The sequence below is a fragment of the Phacochoerus africanus genome, chromosome 8 (assembly GCF_016906955.1).
Source record: "Phacochoerus africanus isolate WHEZ1 chromosome 8, ROS_Pafr_v1, whole genome shotgun sequence".
Taxonomy (NCBI): domain Eukaryota; kingdom Metazoa; phylum Chordata; class Mammalia; order Artiodactyla; family Suidae; genus Phacochoerus; species Phacochoerus africanus.
The window spans coordinates 38,037,586-38,053,641 of NC_062551.1; positions in this window are offsets into that span (position 1 = coordinate 38,037,586).

The following is a 16,056-nucleotide window of genomic DNA, read 5'->3' on the forward strand; positions in this document are numbered from 1 at the left end:
CAGAGCTTTGCAAAGGACCCCCAAACCCTAACACTCTTCCCCCTAAAAAACCATATTTCTGTCCGAACCTTTAAAAAGTCCATTAAAAAAATACTTTAGGAGTTCCCTGTTGGCCTAGTAGTTAAGGACCTGGTGGTGTCGCTGCTGTGGCTGGGTCATTACTGTGGTGCAGGCTCAATCCCTGGCCCAGGAACATGCTGCGGGCCTTGTCAAAAAATACTTTTTTCTCTCCAGGGTAACAGATCATGATTTTATCACTTATGTGTTATGTACCTGCAAGTATAAGAATGGCCTACACTGCCGCTCTTTTCTTGCCCATCCTGGCTTGTGTGCAAAATGTCACTGATAAAGTTTTTTCTTTATCAGAGTTATACCTCAGAATCACTCAGAGAGCTTCTTGAAAATTCAGATCCATGGGCCTCTCCCCAGACCTGGCAGGTTGCAGTTCTTTGGGAGAACAGACTGCTGCCCTGAAGAGCTGGCATGGGCGTTCGTGGGGCTGCCTTCAAGAAGATTGCAGATCAGGATAGCTATTTGAGTGATTCTCCACTAGATGGCAGTAAAGTTCCATCTAACTTCTGAAAACAGCCTTCTGGAAAGACGGTCTAACAAAAGCTGCATCATTACTGCAATTTTCCAACTGAGAGTGATAGCGGCAAAATATGCCTTGAAGAAGGGGAGCCTTTTTTTCTAATTTTCACAAGAGTTCGTTATGGGTTAGGGGTTACTGCAGGCCTGTGTCTCAGGACAAAGTGCTGGTGAAAAGCCCCAATCCTACATTTCTCAGAGTGTGTCTTGACACAAGTTAGGTGTTAATAGGTATGTGAACAAAGGCTGTGCAGGTCAGATATACTTGGCTCTAAAGAGTCTTCAGCAGAGATACTGACCTAGTTAGTTAAACCTGGGGTTGGCCAATGTGAGACTATCGCAAGGGTCGCATTCCCAAAGTTCCCAACTTTAACCTGTGCCTCTGGGGCTCTGGCCCTGCCCAGAATTCCCTCTGGAAAATATTCTGAGAATTTGATCCTAGTGAGCTGCCATGAGGGGGTCATTTGGAAACTGTCCACAGATAGTTTGCTTGACTGCAGCAGCGCAGAGTTTAAGACAGACTCCCTTGCTATCCAGATCGCTTTTGTTCCCAGGTGCAGATAGAATTTGGATAGGAAAAGCTAGCACCGTTTCTGAATCTCTTTGATTCCTGAGTTTTCAGAGAGCGACAGGTGCAAGATGACATAGGGAGAGATTTTACCTTGTGCTTTAGGCTCCTGAGTTATGATGGTCAGAGATTGAAGAGTGAGGAATACAGATATTAAGGAAGGAAAGGGGGCAACCCTCCTCTAAAAGCCTTGTTGTTTTGGATACTCAAATTAGAAGTCTGGACAGATGGGAAAAGCCGCAAGTAGGAGAGCTTCATTATTTCTGTGGTCAGCCCGCGGTGTTATAAACTGAGGGCAGGGGGCGTGAATCACGTAGGAAGTCCTGAGAGGAGCCATCTTCCAGGTTCCTCCATCTAGGACGGGGTCTGAGACCCTCAGGATAAGGGAGAGGGGGAAGGAGGGGGAGGAGAGAGAGAGAAATTCATCCTACAGCTTTTTATTTTCCAACTTGAAAGAGAAAGATGACAACTGACGGGGTATCTGGGAGTCCAGTGGGGATGAAGGAAACCACCTCTGGATAGGTTATCAGACTGCACAGCCAGAGACAGAACAATTCTTACTCTGCAAAGCAGAAAGCAGAGAAGTGGGGCTGGAGTCCTCCAGTCAGTCTTGGAAGTCAAGGGGCTAGAGGATAGTTGTTGAAACCTAGCACATCCCAGGGCAGGGAAATGAAGAGGCCCTGGTCCAAACAGAGCCTGCTGTAAAGGGGAGGCCTGTGAGCTGCAGACCTGTTGGGCTGGCCCCTGCTGCCTGCCCGCCTGACTGTCTGGGCTGAGGGCTTTCCATACAAGGTGCATCCGTCCACAAGCCCTCTTCCCTTTGAAGGTGACTTTGAGTTAATTGCCTGGTTCTCACTCCAATTTCCTATGAACAACAAGCAGAAACCACAGCTCACACATTTGTCCACAAAAAGCGTGCAATTTTATCCACAGAGCTGTTTGGACACAGAGGAGGCCCCAGCCTACTGTTGCAAACGACTGCTGGTCCCTGGGGAGGTGATTTTAGAACAGACAGACAGTTGCAAAAATTTTAATAGTTGTGATTTATTTTAATGTGAATTAAAAAGATAGAAAACTTAACTTTTTCCCCACTGTATATGTTCCTTTATTTTTTTTCTTTTTTTTAAATTACTCCATGAATTTTATTACATTTAGAGGTGTACAACAATCATCACGATCAAATTTTATAGTATTTCCATCCCAAACCCTCAGTGCATCCCCTCATCCCCCAATCTGTCTCATTTTAAAACTTACTACTTTTTAATAGTCATTAAACCTATGACTTTTTCCTTTTTCTTTCATAAACCACATCGCTTTTGAATTCTGCCAAATCTTAAAGAATCTGATTTTAAATCAATGAAAAATGTGGGTTTTTTTAGGTAAATAATAATAGAAGGCATGCAAAGATCTGGACAAAATTGGGAAGGTGACTGGCAAGCGGCTGAATTTTGGGAACTACCGAAGGGGTGGAAAAGCCTGACAGGCCTGACGTGTGCTACTTGTTAGCTGTGTGACCTTGGGCAAATTATTTAGCTTCTCTGTCTCAGCTGCCATGGTGGGAAACACCAGAGCCTATCAGGTATTGGTTTCCTGCCAAGCAGTGGCCCTGTTCTGCTAGGGGTCCCCAGGGAGTGTCTCAGATGTGGCTGTCACAGGGTTGCCCTTTCAGGGTTGATGGGAGGTAGGAGCAGGAAGCACGCAAACCCTGGCCCCTCCAGACGCGGCTTCTGAACACCACTAGGAATTAGAGCTGTGGCTGCCACACATCCATGGGCCACCACTTACAGGCCACTCTTCAGGGGACATGGCATCCTTGTGCCCCACCCCGGTGTGTGACCATGTCTCCTCTTGCCTGTGAGATGACGGTGACATCTCCCTGAATGACAAGGTTATGGGGGGGGGCAGCCAGGCTGGACTGGTGTTAGGAGGCTGTGGTTTTGTCCTGTCTCAGCTGTGGTGACTTTGGGCCAGTGAGTCAGTAGCACTTACTAGCTGTGTCACCGGGGCCAGGGTTCACGTTCCAGAAAATAAGAACCCAGATTGACCTTCTCATTTGGAGTGGATGCTTGCGGCTTGTGTTCCGGTGTGATCTCCAGCCCTGAATAATGGAGTTTTAAACATCTTTGCCAATTGGACATTATTTGACTTTTCGTTCATTTATAAAAGAGCAGTTGACCCCCCCCTCCCCCCGCCCAAGTGTTGGTCACTTTCATTTTCTTCTCTTTTATGAATTATTTTTTTGTCCTTTGGCCCGCCCCCAAATTAAGAGTATTAGTGTATTTCTTTTTGTTTTGTAGCAACCCTTAAAAAAGGAACTTTTCACTTAAAAAAGTTCTGCTTAACATTGCTTACATATATATATTGGAGAGATAGAGGTGCTATTTATTTTATTTTATTTTATTTTATTTTGTCTTTTGTCTTTTTAGGACTGCACCCGCTGCATGTGGAGGTTCCCAGGTTACAGGTCTAATTGGAGCTGTTGCTGCTGGCTTACACCACAGCCACAGCAACACCAGATCCGAGCTGTGTCTGCTGCCTACACCACAGCTCACGGGCAACGCCAGATCCTTAACCCATGGAGTAAGGCCAGGAATCGAAACCGCAACCTCATGGTTCCTAGTTGGATTCGTTAACCACTGCGCCACGACGGGAACTCTGACAGTTCACATATCTTTGTCTTGCAAAATAATCTTTAAATTAAATGTTGGACATTGTGAATTTCACCTTGCTGATGGCTGGAGTTTTTTGTCTTCCTTCAGAGGGTGTTTGACGTAGTCCTGGCAGTTAAGTTACCATCTTTAAGTTACTCGAGGACCACATTGACCCTTTTGAGACCAGTGGAGCTTTGTTACCTTGGGTTTAGAGTACCTGCCTCCCGGGCTAGTTACCCTCTGGGCTCCCGACAAATGCCCTGCAGGTTCAACAAAACTCTTGCCTCATCCTGACATTATGGTTTCTTCCTGCACAAGTGAAATTTAATGTTTGGCATCAGACTAGAAGGCACCCTGTGTAGATTTTCAGAATTCTTTTTTGTGTAGCCTCGTCTTTTTTGGTTCTCTGCCCTGCAAATTGCAGAAGGCTCAGCCTCCTCAAATTTAATCTCTGAAGAAAGTAGAGGGAATTAACTGAGAATATCATATTCTACTTCAAACCTTCTTTTTTTTTTTTTTTTTTTTTTAGGGCAGTCCGCACGGCATATGCTAGTTCCCAGGGTAGGGGTAGCTGCCGGCCTGCAGCATAACCACAGTACAACGTGGGATCTGAGCTTTGTCTGCGACCCACACCACAGCTCATGGCAACACTGGATCCTTAACCCACTGATTGAGGCCAAGGATCGAACCTGCATCCTCATGGACATTAGTCGGGTTTATTAACCGCTGAGCCACGACGGGAACACCCTGTTGCATGTTTTTATGTATAGTGAACTACAGAAACTATTCCACAGGGTCCTGCTATTTGCATAGAATTCCTTTTTTACTAAGAGAATTGTGGAAACGCTTGGCCTGGCATGATTTACCTTTGTCTTGTGCTGTTTTGTTCAAGTTCTGCTGCTATTTCTCTGTGTTTTTCATTGGTCTTATATACTCTCAATTCTAGGGGCTCCTTATCTTAGGGCTTCTCTTTCTTCCCTTAAAATTATTTACAATAAAAAGTTAAAAGAAAACATATATAAAAATAGAGAGCATAGGCTGGAGAGGGTGTGGAACAAAGGGAATCCTCCTGCACTGTTGGTGGAATGCAAATTGGTACAACCCCTATGGAAAACAGCATGGAGATACCTTAGAAAACTATACATAGAACTACCATATGACCCAGCTATCCAACTCTTGGGCATATATTCAGACAAAAGTTTCCTTGAAAAATACACATACACCCGCATGTTCATTGCAGCACTATTCACAATAGCCAAGACATGGAAATGTCCATTGACAGATGATCGGATTAGGAAGATGTGGTATATATACACAATGGAATACTACTCAGCCATAAAAAAGAATGAAATAATGCCATTTGCAGCAACATGGATGGAACAAGAGACTCTCATACTGAGTGAAGTAAGTCAGAAAGAGAAAGACAAATACCATATGATGTCACTTATATCTGGAATCTAATATAAGGCACAAATGAACCTTTCCACAGAAAAGAAAATCCTGGACTCAGAGAATAGACATGTGGTTGCCAAGCAGGGGCAGGGAAGGAGTGGGATGGACTGGGAATTTGGGGTTAATAGATGCAAACTATTGTCTTTGGAATGGATAAGCAATGAGATCCTACTGTGTGGCACTGGGAACTATATCTAGTCACTTAGGATGGAGCGTGATAATGTGAGAAAAAAAATCTATACATGTATGTGTAACTGAGTAACCATGCTGTAAGGTAGAAAATTGACAGAACACTGTAAACCAGGTATAATGAAAAGAACTTAAAATAATTATTAAAAAAAAAAATAGAAAGCGGAGTTCCTGTCATGGTGCTGCGGAAACGAATCTGACTAGTAACCATGAGGTTGTGGGTTTGATCCCTGGTTCAGTGGGTTAAGGATCTGGCGTTGCCGTGAGTTGTGGTGTAGGTCGCAGACACAGCTTGGATCTGGCGTTGCTGTGGCTCTGGCGTAGGCTGGTGGCTACAGCTCTGATTAGACCCCTAGCCTGGGAACCTCCATATGCCGCGGGTGCGGCCCTAAAAAGATAAAAGGCAAAAAAATAAAAAATAAAAAAAAATAAAGCACAGTATAACCACTCCCACAGTCTCATCACCCAAGTTCAACATTTACTAAGAGTTGAAGGCTTTTATTCCTAATTGCAGAGTGCTGTCGGATTTTACATCTGCATTTCCTCTAAGGCAGTAGTTGTTAACCTTGGCTGTGTATTAGAATCACTTGGGGGAGCTTTTAAATATCTCTTCTCCTAGGCTACATTCAAGACCAATTAAATCTGGGTCTCTGGTGGGGGGACCCGGGGAGTCTTAGCTTATGAAACTCCCCAGGTGACTCCAGTGTGCAGCCAACGTGGAGAACCACTGCTCTAAGGTCATCTCAGGATGGGTTTCCATCAGCTGCACCCAGGGAGGTCTTGCTGCCCTGGGTTAGGGAACAGGAAGAGCTGTCAGCCACTCACTTATCACGAGGGGTAGCACAGTCCGCTTGCTTTGGGAGGGTATAGCCTGGCTCTGCTCTGTGACTGAATACCTTTTGCTTAGGTGTTACTGGGTGCTATCCTTTGTTGATGGGATGGGAGGGAGAAAGGGTTGTTCAGCCTTTTTTGGTGGGAACTGTTCTTCCCAAATTAAGTTTGGGGTATATTAGGCAGAAATCGAGGCACCAAGAGCATTTTTTTTGGCTGCCCTCTCTGGATCCTTTTTTTTTTTTTTTTTTCCTTTTAGGGCCATACCTGCGGCATATGGAAGTTCCTGGGCTAGGGGTCAAGTTGGAGCTGCAGCTGCCGGCTTACACCACAGCCACAGCAGCGCTGGATCCGACCCGCATTTGTGATTTATGCTGCACCCTATGGCAACGCTGGATTCTTAACCCAGTGAGTGAGGCCAGGGATCAGACCCACATTCTCACTGACACTATGTCGGATTCCTAACCTGCTGAGCCAGGATGGGAACTCCATGGACCCTTAACCCACTGCATCACAGTGGGAGCTCCACAAGAACGTTCTTGTTTAACCCAGCGGACAGCCTCTCCAGCAGCTTGGTGCTAATGTCTTTTGCTAATTCTTTCATTTTAGTTTGAGTCTTACGGTAACTGTGTGAGGTAGGTACCATTTTATAGGTGGGAGATAGTGATGCCCAGCATTAGCGAGCTCTGCTCCAGGTCACATGCCCCGTTAGCAAGCACTGTTCCAATGCTAGTTCCCAGGTTTTTTCCCTCTACTTCAGTGCTCCCCCTTCACATGGAGAGCCTCTTCTGGACAGGCTGTGAGCATGCCCTGGATGGGCAGGTGAGAGGTGGGAAACCTGAAACACTACAGAGCAATTAGAGTACACAGTGCAGACACTGCATTTATGTGGCCATAAGTTCCCCTTATTCAGGGGTATCTCAATGGAACACTGGTACTGTTGGTCATACCCAGCCTGGTGGGATTCAGCAGAAAATGTCCAATAAGTTCAGAGAAAGAGGATGGCATCATTAGCATGGACTGTCAAGAAGCATGCTCATGTGCTGCTATGGGGGAGTAAATTCAGCCACTTTGGGTGAGAATTTGTGGCATCTATTAAAATAAACCTGTAAGCTCCATGACCCAGCAGTTTCACCTGTGGATAGCCACTTTAGAAAAACATGGGTAGCTGGGGCAGGAGATAGAAACGAGGCTGGTCATCACAGCATTGTTTGTAGTGAAAAAGTGGAAATGATTTAAATGTTTATTACTGTGGGATTACTGAGAACTTAAGGTTAAATAAATAATGGCACAAAATTACTGTGTCATATACTATGCACAAGTTAATAATAATAAGTAGATTTATGTGCCCTAATATAGAAAGATTTCTAAGCTATTGTGTAGAAAAAGAAGAAAGTTGTAGAAATGAAAGGACAACATGAAATCACTTACATAAAACTAAATAAAGAAGAAATAATATGTATGTGGAAATGCATAGAAAAAGTCTGGAAGGAATAGGTGTCAAATTGATAACATAGCTGTTTCTGAAATAAAGAGAGGGGACTCATCTTGATGGTGAAAGGACTCTTAACTGAATGGTCACTACTGCCTTAAAAGCAAATGTTTTAGGTCTCTAGATGACCATGAGTTACAGCTTCCTTGAAAAACAAGTGAACACCGATTAAGCCAGGCTGGTCTTCTTTTCGGTGCCTATAAGGGCCATGACATTGCCTCTTGAAATCCTTCTGTTAACTTGGTGGCGCCTATGTCATCTTTCCCCTTCCCAGACCCATTCTATGTTTAATTTGGTTCAAGGGCCATCAAGTCATACTTAAGAGGATCAGGAACAATCTTGTAATTGTCTTGATTTTAGCTAAAAGTCAAGTGTGATTCAGGAGGCAGGTGGCACTTGACTTTTCCAGAGTGCTATTCATAGGGGTTCTTGGTTTGCTCGCTGTGCTCTCAGAAGGATGGGTGGGGAGCCACACCACATTGGGTCCCTGCGGGCCAAGTTGGACCATGAGGGGGCTGAGGTCCTCTGAGCAACTTTGTGAAAACCAAGGTTGGGCATATGACAGGGCCACCTGGAGAGCATTTTGCTAATTCTCATTGTGGCTTCTGGGCCATCGCCATTGTTCCCCTCATCACCTAATAAGCTCTTCCAGCTTCTTTCTGCTTAGCTAGCCAGCTTCCAAGTCTCTGCTCAGTGTGCTCATTCATTGATTTGAAAAATATTTAAACCTCCCCCAAACTAAATAATGCCATTTTCAGCAACATGGATTCAACTAGAAATTCTCATACTAGGTGAAGTAGGTCAGAAAGAGAAAGACAAATACTACATGATATCACTTATATGTGGAAACTAATATGTGGAATCTAATATGTGGAATCTAAAATATGGCACAAATGAACCTATCAGACTCACAGACATGGAGAACAGACTTGTGGTTGCCAAGGGGAAGGAGAGAGGGAGGGGGAGGGATGGGGAGTTTAGGGTTGGTAGATACAAACTATTAAATTTAGAATGATGAACAATGATGTCCTACTGTATAGCATAGGGAGCCATATCCAATCTCTGGGGATGGAACATGATGGAAGATAATATAAGACAAGGAATATAGGAGCTCCCGTTGTGGCTCTGCGGGTTACAAATCCAACTAGTAACCATGAGGCTGCAGGTTCGATCCCTGGCCTCACTCAGTGGGTTAAGCATCCAGCATTGCTATGAGCTATGGTGTAGGTCACAGATGCAGCTTGGATCCTGCATTGCTGTGGCTGTGGTGTAGGCTTGCAGCTGTAGCTCCGATCTGACCCCTAGCCTGGGAACTTCCATATGCCACAGGTATGGCCCTAAAAAGAAAAAAAAAAAAGATTAAAACAGGAGTCTCTATCTAGTTATTATTTTTTAAAAGAAAAGCTATATATATATGGATGATTGTCTCACTATGTTGTAGAGCAGAAATTGACACAACACTGTAAATCAACTACACGTGAAAAAAAAAATCAAACTTCTTGTGAGCAGAGACTCTTGTCTGTTTGGGTCACTGAATTATCTTAAACCTTTGCCCTAGTGCCTGACACAGGGTCCGTGCTCAGCCAACATTTGCTCAATGAATGAATGAAATTCTTGCCAGATTCCCATGGAGCACTTGGATTCTGCAATGGGGACACGTGGTGGTCACTCCTTGTCCTGGGGAGCTCAGTCTTGTGTGAGAGTGATGACACTGCACAGCCTCCTTCATCAAGGAGGAGAAAGGCATTCATGGTGGATACTGATGGGTGAGTAGAGTTCACTCTCAGACAAGCTGGGAAGGGAATGCCAGCAGGAGGAGAAGCAAGAGGAAGGGTCCCGAGGAAAATATAAGAAATCATAGAAAAAGAAGTACCCAGGGATGGGAGGAGGGGGACACATGGCAAGAGATGAAAGTGGAGGCAAGGACGGGTCATGAAGCTCTTGAAAGTCTTGAATTTTGGGTTTACATATTGTATAATAAAAGGCCTAGTACGTGCTTGCCATATAGTAGACCCCAAATGAGATTCATTGTTGTGTTTAATTTTGCCACTTTTAGAAACATTCTGGAGTTCCTGTTGTGGTTCAGTCGGTTAAGAACCTGACTAGTATCCATGAAGGTGTGGGTTCGATCCCTGGCCTCTCTTGTGGATTAAAGGACCCGTGAACTGTGGTGTAGGTGATTTTGTAGGTAATCTGATAACCCGCAGATTTTTCTTTAATAATACTCACAGCCTGCTGCTCTGTGTGATTTTGATGGGCCTGTCGATCAGATGGCTCCCTTTGCTCTTTTAGGCGTGGTTCCAGGACTCAAGACTGACCAGTAGTCTGGCCAGTGATTCACGTTGGGAGAAAGGGCGGGTGACCCAGAGAAAGCAGGTCAGAATTTGCCTGGGGGATTGACATAGCTGTGAGGGAGAGAAGGGCTTTCTCTTCTCTAGCGTTATAATAGCACAGAAGACCAGGTCCAGCCAGGATCTGCCAGTTTTTCTCTTCGCCTTCTTTTTCTTGGCTCTGCTTCCTTCTGTGAGAGCTTCATGTGTAGGAAGGCTCTGTCTGTAGCGCAACAGTGTCTTGGCGACATTGTTTGTATCTCTGGATCCAGCCATGCCTGAAGCATGAAGCATGAAGCAGATGCACTGGATGTTTAGGGACACAATTCATTGCTCTATTTTGTGTATGTTAGTCCTTTCTCTCTAGATAGATAGTGGACACCTAATAGACAAAATCCAAGCCCAACACTTCTTTTCTGTCAATCACAGTGCCTAGTATGCTGCTAAGCATACAGCAGGTGCTCATTAAGTGCCTGTCTGATGATTAACACAGAACCTAGGTCACTGAATTTGGTAACAATATGATGGGTTATTTCACTCCTGAATGAATCAGTGGGTTGTGATCCATTTAAATGTAGGCTCATGTTTCAACTTCAGAGAGACTCCAGGAACTGAAAAATTGCTGCCTGGATTGAATGATTTGTTTGAAATACAATTTTCCTTCCTCGCCAGGTAATAAGGAGAAAGTGAGGAAAACACAGAGATATGATGGAGTTTTTGAGGAGGGCAGAGTGAGGGACCCCCATTTGGCAGCCTGCTACATGTAGGCTAATTCTTCCTGTCTTTTGTGTTTCAGACTCTCTAACGTATTGGACAGAATGAGACTTGGGGCCAGGAGGAACTGATCACAATGTCACCATGTGGGGACATCTCTGTGGCCGCCTGAGCTGTGCCAGGTACCATCCCTTGCTCTGGCCTGGTTGTAGCCCTATCAGCATCACTGGCTGTCGGCCCTCAGCTCTCTCTTTTTTGGAAACTCCTGGAGAAAAGGGTTGATATTTTTAGTTATTAGCCTCCTTGTTACTGATGTTGGCGACTTTTATTTTTTGCGTTATACACATGAATCACATTGTTAGCATAAATCCATGCAGACGGTTCTCAGACATGCTGGAAAGACACTGAATGCCTTCATGTAGGAAGTGTGGGATTTTAAATTTCACCACCCTCACCAAGTCATCTTCTTATAGGTGAAAACTGGGCTGCCATTCCAAGTGGCCCTGAAGGGGTATAGAATAGAAAGCCTGCAAGGCTGCCCAGGCAAACCTGCCAAGCCACCCTGGCCGGGAAGCTCCCCAGTGAATGGTGGCTCAGACCAGGGGGTGGGAACCTCAGTTTGGGGCATCTGTTCAGCTTCCTTCACTGGGGCGTCCCCACAGGAGAGGGGCCCAGTGGCCTAGCTGCTGCTTCCACTTCATCACTCCTCCCCTCCCTTCCTGCTTTGCCTCCCGCCCCCGACCCCTTCTTTGGCCCAGAGCTTGGGTTTTCATATTCCTCAGCTCTAGTGCATTCTCACTGTCCCTTCAGCAAGGTCCCCCTCTCATTTTGTACCTTTGCTTTCCCTGTCTCCTCATCCCACTCCTACATCCTTCCCTCATTTTTTTTTTTTTTTGACAGCCTCATCTGCAGCATAGGAAGGTCCCAGGTTAGGGGTCAAATTGGAGCTGCAGTTGCCGGCCTATGCCATAGCTACAGCCACGCTGGATCTGAGTCATGTCTGCAAACTACATGGTAGCTTTCAACAGCGCCAGATCCGTTAACCCACTGAGCGAGGCCAGGGATTGAACCCGCCTGCTGAGCCACAATGGGAACTCCTAGGTACCCATCTTGTGTTTGACGTGTTCTGGAGAATGTGTACTTCTGAATGAACCAGGTCAAATTCTTCTGCTGTTGTGTCTTAAGTCATGATTGAGCTTGTGCTTTGAGCCTCTCCACTCGGAGCATGGCCCTCGGGCCAGCACTTTCTCCAGGAGATTATTAGAAACACAGACTCTGCAGCCCTGCCCCACACCTGCTGAAATAGGCTGCGTTATAACAGGATCCTAGCGCTTTGCCTGTACATTCAAACTGGAGGGGCTCTGATCCCGCTCTCATTCTGTGTCTTCCTTTTCCTACTCAAGAATAGAAGCTCTATCTGTGTTGCTCTGTGTCCCTAGAGTTTGTTGCTTCTAATTGTTTCATTTCCACGATATTCATCCACATTGTTTTCTTCTCCATTGCCCCAGTAATGGACACCTATGGTTGCCATGGTTATATTAGGTGACCCTTGCGATCTGGCCACTCAGCCTGGAATTGGCCATGAAATTCCAGTTGACAATTGAAATGTCTCTCACCAGAGGCAATGATAACTTGGGAGCTGTGGAGGGGGCATAGGCTGGAAGAACAGAACAAGGGAGAAGCTGTAAAGAGAGGCGCAGAGATGAGAGGCGAATAGCAGTTTCCAGTTTCTTCCTGAGGCCTGGCTGCCAGGAGTTCCTTGATGTACTCTCGTGCCCTTAGAAAACAGTCCTCCTTTTTGTTAATTTGAAAAATTTGCCTCTGTGTGTGATAAACACATACATCATATAAAACTTACTATTTTCACCATTTTTTTATTACTCGAGTGAATTTATCACATCTGTAGTTGTATAATGATCATAACAATCCAGTTTCACAGGACTTCCATCCCATAACCCAAGCACATCCCCCCCACCCCCTAAACTGTCTCCTCCGGAGACCATAAGTTTTTCAATGTCTGTTATTTTCACCTTTTTACTTAAAAATGCACTGACATTACATTCACACTCTTGTATAACCGTCGCCACCCCCATCTCCAGAAGTTTTCATCATCCCGAGTTGAAATTTCGTACCTCTTCCCCTTTTTGGAGGGGCAGTGGCATTGGTTTTTATTCCCGGTAAACCACAGAGCATAAATAAAACACCAAGTATCGGGAATCCTTCATCTGTCACCAACTCATGATGGGCTGAGACAGTTCTGTGGGACAGAAATGACTGATCTATGGAATGTGGGATTGTATCAGGAGGTTTAAGGCTCATGGATGGGCTTCGAGTGGCACAAGAATGTTTTGAAATCAGATGGAGCATTTGGTTTAATGGTGCCTATAAAGGGTGGGGTAGGGACCAATAACTTTCATCAGCCTTGCTCAGGGCTTCAAGAGCAAAGTTTCTAGGCATTCCTATCATGGCTCGGTGGAAACGAATCTGACTGGGATGCATGAAGACGCAGGTTCGATCCCTGGCCTTGCTCAGTGGGGTAAGGATCCGGCGTTGCCATGACCTGTGGTGTAGGTCGCAGACGCAACTCGGATCTGGTGTGGCTGTGGCTGTGTGTAGACCAGCAGCTACAGCCCCGATTTGACCCCTAGCCTAGGAACCTCCCTGGGCGCGGCCCTAAAAAAAGACAAAAAAAAAAGAAAGCAAAGTTTCTAGTTGATGGGTTTGATGATCTCTTCCTTTACATGAAATTAGCCTTGGGGATAGATATGCTTAAAACACAGTCTCTACCTCCAGGGAGTACAGTTTTCAGAGGAGAAGGCTGCAGATGGTGGCCTGGAAGCGGGGACGTGAAGGCCACTGGGAACCAGGCTGACCAGAGAGCCTTTAGGCTCTGTCCGAAGACCACTCGCATGTTCAGAAAAAGCCCCGAGAAATGGGAACAGAGGGCTGAATAGTGTCCAGGGGAGCAATGAGTAGTGGGGTCCATCTTCATCTGGCCCTCCCTTGTTGGGGACCTCTTTGAAGCTCTGTGAATTAAATGAGGAAATTGTGTACAACACAACAGCCTCTTACACATGGAACGTGCTCAATAAATGTGAAGAGTTATCATCATGAGGCAATGCTATGGTTGGGAAAATGAAGCTTTTCCATGTTTGACACACTTTTTAAGATCAGATGTCATGAGGTGGTGGACAAATAGATGAATGCCGTGGCCAGCTGACATGTGTTTTTGGCCCAAAGGATTAGAAAGAAATGTACATTTGTTGTCAGCAATGAAAAATAAGGAGATTTTGGCAGATAAATCCTGACTTTCAACTTTTAACTTTTTTTGGCAAAAAAATCAGCAGATATGACAACCTGGGCTGGAGCTGAGCACTTATGACCTCTGGGTGTGTCTTGTCTACTTGCTGAAGCCTGAGCACTTTTCATGGCCTCTGTTGGGCTTGTTCCACCAGTAGTGTCACTGGCCTGACTCTGTGGACTCAGTGTTTCTTTTCTTTTTTTCCTCCTTTCTGTGGCTGTACCTGTGGCATATGGAAGTTCCCAGGCCAGGGGTAGAATGTGGCTGCCTACACCACAGCCATAGCAACATTGGATCCGAGCCACATCTGCAACCTATGCTGCAGCTCACAGCAACGCTGGATCCTTAACCCACTGAGCGAGGCCAGGGATCAAACCCGAATCCTCGGGGACACTACATTGGGTTCTTAACCTACTGAGCCACAGTGGGAACTCAGCTCTGCGTTTTATGACTTCTGGGTTAAAGTACTATGTCCAGCTTCAATTTAGGATGTGAGGATGTTGAAAGGAGCCTTGAGCAAGCAAAGACTAAAAGGGTAGTGACTTTTAAATTTAATTGCATATTGTGAAGTAAATATTTCTTGTTATTTTCTTAGATATAAGAAAATTCAACCACTGGGGCTTGGCTGCTTGTGTTGTTTCCTGGCCTGAGCAGCCCTAACAATAGCTCAGCTGTCATATGTCTGGAAGGCCCGGCTGCTGCCTCGGTCGGCTCCCCACCAGCAGCTCTGCCGGCCACGTGGCAGGAGAAATAGTTGCACTTGTGTACCCACTGGCCCGGCCCACAGAGACTCTGGCTTTCCCAGGGGCTGCAGGAGGAGCTGGGTAATGAGATGCACACCTCTGGAGAACTGGAGAGCCTGGGTGCAGCAGAGGAGGCAGAGGGAGTCCACAGGCAGGAGGTGCTGTGCTGACTCAGAAGAGGCCCCAAGTGACTGAGCAGTCAGCAGCCTTGTGTTGGGGGTTTGCGACAGCTTGGAATCACACCACTTAGTATTTATTTGTTTTTCCTTTTCGCCTGCCTTGCTCTGACATCCTCATATTTGCTTTCTGGGATTATACTTGCAACAAAGCTTTAGGATGTCAGCTTTGCCACAGGCTCTGCTTTCTAGGGAAACTGGAGTAAAGTGTATATGCTCATCTTAGGCAACTTGTAAAATTCTGAAACACATAAATAATAAAATAAGCCACCCTTAATCCTTCTGCCCAGTAAGATCCCAGTGAATATAGTGGGGCGAATATTCTGGAGTATTTGAAGTCACTCCTCCTCCCCGCTCTTCTTCCTTCTGTCTCTTCTCTTTCTGGCTCTGTCATTTAAGCAGGTGAGATAAGAGAATTGAAGTGGGAAGACATGACTTGAAAAGGTGTGGCTGAGAGATGATTAAGAGGGAGATTTTATAATGAAGATGCTGAATAAAAGGACAATACATGAAATAGAAAATCAGAGAGATTAGATGCATAAAAGAACTCCAAGATTGCTAGAAGCGCATGGAGCCAATTCCCAGGAAGGAAGGCTGTGAACGCCACTGATGGAAGAAAGCTGGGCTGTGGGGACAGAACAAAGACCATGGCACAAAGGCGCTCCGGCTAGCATATTTTCTGGTGGAGGAGAAACTCGTTAGAGGAAAATGGACTAAGAAGCCAAGCACTTGATGAAAAAAGAAAGAAAAACGGGAGAGAAGGGGAAATAATGTAAATTGTGTTTAATGTGTTGACCAAAAACCTCACATGTGATTAATTGTATTTTGAATTTTCATAAAAGGTTGTTTGGCAATGGGGATCGAGAATTGCAAAAATAGGAGTTCCCGTTGTGGTGCAGTGGTTAGCGAATCCAACTAGGAATCATGAAGCTGCCGGTTTGATCCCTGGCTTCACTCAGTGGGTTAAAGATCTGGCATTGCTGTGACCTGTGGTGTAGGTTGCAGACGCGGCTCGGATCCC